Source organism: Cucurbita moschata, unplaced genomic scaffold (genome assembly GCF_002738365.1).
Source record: "Cucurbita moschata cultivar Rifu unplaced genomic scaffold, Cmos_1.0 Cmo_Scf00166, whole genome shotgun sequence".
In the NCBI taxonomy this organism is placed as follows: Eukaryota; Viridiplantae; Streptophyta; class Magnoliopsida; order Cucurbitales; family Cucurbitaceae; genus Cucurbita; species Cucurbita moschata.
Genome location: NW_019268682.1, coordinates 152,681 through 157,170, shown reverse-complemented (window position 1 = coordinate 157,170; position 4,490 = coordinate 152,681).

Here is a 4,490-nt window from a genome sequence, read left to right as displayed (position 1 = left end):
ATTTATTCCTAAAATCCTAAATCATTTTCTTAACATAAATATAGTCACTCATGCAATGGTTGGGCTTAACCCTATTAGGCTAATGATGATATTTTAACACTCCCGTCAGTACTAGTTCTCATTCGCTTCACAACAGCGAAAGCTCTCAAGTGGGCAAGTATTTAGCTCTTTTGTAGACAAGTCTACTACTTCCACATGCTTTGTTCTGCCATGAAACATCGAATTTTCTACTAGACAAATCACAGATTGGTTGTTGCATTGAAGTGGTATCTAATAGTCAACTTTCTGGTGCCAATCTTTCATCAGAAGTTTCAGCCATGTACATTTCTGAGCTGCTCCCGCCGCTGCTCTGTACTCTGCTTCTCTAGTTGACAATGATACAGTTGGTTGTCTTTTGTTACACCAATAAATTGTTGTCGAACTGAGCTTGAACACATACCTGGTGCTTGATCTTCGAGTATCGTGATATCGATTGACATATCTCAAGGTCCATCGAGCCGCATTCAAATGAGGCTTCTTTAGACTTCACAGATACTGACTAAGGACTCCAACTTCATTTTCAAATCCATTTGTTTGGTTCATGTAGATCTCCTGGTCCAACTCTCTATGCAAGAAAATATTCTTCATATCCATTTGCCAAAATTTTCAATCTTTATTTACCGCAAGTACTGAAGGAACTTGTATAATAATGATCTTTGCCACTGGACTAAATGTTTCATCATAGTCTAGTCCATATTGTTGAGAGAACCTTGGATCTACAGTCTGAGTTTTGTATCTCACGATTGATCCATCCGGGGTATACTTTATTTTGTAAATCCACTTGCAAAAGATAGATTTAACATCTCTTGATCTTGACACTAGTTCCCAAGTTTGATTTTGCTCCAGGGCTATAATTTCTTCCTCCATCACTTTTTGCCAAACCGAGTTTTGTGACACATCCTTATATATCTCTTGCTTATTAACTTCGTCTTCTACAATAGTTGTGTTGGCATACTCTAGACATGGCTTTTGGATTATTTCTAATTGTCTTAGTTGTTGAGGTGCCCTTTGTTTTTCACTAGGTTCGCTTGGTTGAGTCACTTATTGTTCACCAACACTAGCATCACTTGAATCTTTAGGCACATCAACACTTTAGCAAATGTGTACCGTTTGTTCCACCATCTTTTGTGGAAGAATCTCTTCAGTTTTCTCTCCCGTCAGAAGAATTTCTTCAATTTGCTCAAGGCCTGGTAATACTTCCTTCTCTGAGGGACACCCCTCTTCCATTGCACCACTTTGATTGTCAATCATGTGGTTTGTGTATCCTGAATCAATGATCCAATCATTCTCATAATCGATATGGTCTCCCATCATCGCCATGAGTGCTAGCTCATCTTCTTCTATGGCATACAATACCTCTACATCCCATTCCTCCTCCATCTCCCTGTTAGAGGATGCCACATTGCTTTCGATAGATTTTTTCTTAGACCAACAATCTCTAGACATGTGGCCCTTCTTCCAGCAATTGTAGCAAATGCCTCCATATCTCTTCCCATGAGAGTTATTGTTATCATTCTTCTAAGCTCTCCCTGGTTGTACAGTTCCTTGGTGACTTCTTCTTTTGTCACCATTGTATCCACGTTTGGTAGACGACCTATTATTGCTCAAATTTTCACTTGTGTAAAGTGCTTCTTCTTCACCCTTCAATGTGATGCCTCCTATTTGTTTAGCTATGGTTTCTTGGCTGGCTAACAAATTTTTAAACTCTACAAGTGATGGTTAAGTGGATCATCCTTGTACAGCAATAATAAAGCTTCTCTATTCTGGTCGCAATCCGTGGATTATAATCCTCTTCATTCAAGATTCTACAATGGCAGACTTCGGGTCCAGTTCAGTAATTTCACGATAGATCGACTTGACCTTGTGGAAGTACTGAGCAATCGTCATGTCACGTTGTGAAATTGACAACAACTCATTCTCCAGAAGTTGTAGCCTCGTATCGTTCTTCTTTGAGAACAACATCACAAACGTGTCCCATACTTCTTTTGGTGTCTTGTCATCCCAAATATACTCTAACATCTCTTCTCCGATTGTGGTCGTCTAGCGGCATAGTTTCACACCCGCCAACGATCTCCCAAAGATCATGTCCTTGTAAATAGGACATCATGCATGTTGCCCACGTGTTGTAGTTGTTGTTGTTGAGTTTTTTTATCCTCCAACGATTTGGAAATCACCCATCGTGTTGGCTATACCTCAGTAATACTAAACAAGCTCTTTCGACACAAGACTTGTAGAGTCACAGACTACTCACGACACAAAAGAAACTCACTCACTACTAATCTAAAGAAATTGTTTCTAATGTGGAAGATCAGGCAGAGTTGCAACCACAAAGCATACTAAGAATTCCAAGCGATCAGATAACCCACATTAACTTGGCTCTGATACCAGATTGTTGAACACAACTCTCTATAGGAAACACTCGCACACTTTATTATGACCAACCGTTGGTTGATATTGTCTACTTTCGTTCCTTATGTATCATTTGTTGAACACAACTCTCTATAGGAAACACTCGCACACTTTATTAAGATCAATCGAGAAGAGATTTACAAAACACTCTATAGACTACTACTTTGTATTGCTTGGAATTTATGAACTAAGTAGGGTTCAAACAACGGTACAAAATAAAATAGAATAGAATAAATAAATAATAATAAAATCGTAAATAATACCATCTCTCCACTAATACAACCAAACTTCTTCCACAACTGTCTCAACACCTCCTCCAATTGTCAAACAATTCTAAAAAAACAAAAAAAAAAAAAATGGTAAATTTCCATGAGAGAGATGTTATTCTTGGAAAAGAAAAAAAAAAAACAGAATGAAAAAAAACGTCAGATTTGAGAAAAACGAAAATGGCCTTCACCCGTAGAAAATGAAAATGGCCTTCACCGGTAGGCGTAGATTTACGTGAAGAGGGGTGTGGTTGTAATGGTACACATTAAATCATTCCTTTTAATTTATCCTAAATTTCATTCTAGGAAATCACAACCAATTATATCTAAAATCTTGACTTCACAATTATTTAGGTCAATAATTTTGTATGAATTATGGTAAATCATTAGCTAAATGATGATTAAATTAGGAACTAATACTATCTATGAATGTAAATCAAGAATAAAAAAAAATAATAATAAAGAAACAGGAAAGATTCGGAAAGAAAGATCCATTAGAATACAAGGAAGAAAAATACAGAGAATCCAAAATTGAGAGAAGAAAACAAAAATATAGAAACATGAAAGATTTGGGGAAGAAGAATCCATTAGAATATAGAGAATAAAAATAGGCAGGAGAAAGGCCTAACAAAATCAAAAGAAAAAAAAGGGAAAATACATAATACTATTAACAAAAAAAAAAACAAAAAAAAAGTAAAGAACTGATTAAAAATTGGCTAATAATAAATGTGAAAGATTTGGAAGTAAGAGAAAATATTTCTGAACACAAATTAAAAGATAAAGGAAGGTACATGTACACAAAAAGAAAATGGAAGATCGGATTAAATATCAATAAGAAAATGAAAGATCATAAATATTAGACGGCAACAAGAAAATGAAAGATCATATCATAAGGCAACAAATATTAAAAGATAAGGAGAGTACATATAGAAAATGAAAGGTCAAATTAAATATCAAATGGCAAGAAAGCACGAAATACTGTCACTTCAAATAATTCCATCAAATTCTTAAGATGGTAATACTAGAAAATGAAATCTTAATAAAAATAGAGTTATATATATATATCTATATCTATATCTATATATATATATATATATTTATATATATATTGAGCATATTGAGCATGTTATATGATGATGAGTGTCATATTGCATCATGTCATTAGATCGACATAGGACACAACTCTAAGAGCATGAAAATGATATTAATATAAATATCCATGAGTATGTATTACCTAGGTTAACAAAGAGATGAGACTAGAAGGTTGTGTCAGAAGAGACATTATGATGGATTTAGAGGGACCTCATGCATATTGTATAATCATAAGCATAGGGCTACTTCCTTTAGAGATGATGAGTGCGGATGCGCACAGTATGATGATGAGTGCGAATGTGCACGAGCACAAATGCACACAGATGAGGGTGTTCATGAGGTGCATGACACTATGGAGTTTCGCTGACCTCTGGACGTCGCTACAGATTAGCTTGACCAGAGGGACAAAAGGTGTGCGAGCGCCCTGGAGATTCACACTCACACGTGTGAATTGTGTGTAGGGAAGTACTACACATCTAATTTGTTGAGGCACCCCTTAAGATGATTAGAAATATGTCCTTAAATCATGATTGCATGTATTTGCATTTGCATGGCCCCCTATAGTAGGTATTGCCATGAGTCTCACAATTTTAAAACGTGCCTATTAGGGAGAGGTTTTCGCACCATTATTAGGATTGTTTCGTTCCTCTCTCCAACAGCCAATAGATATTATCTACTTTAATC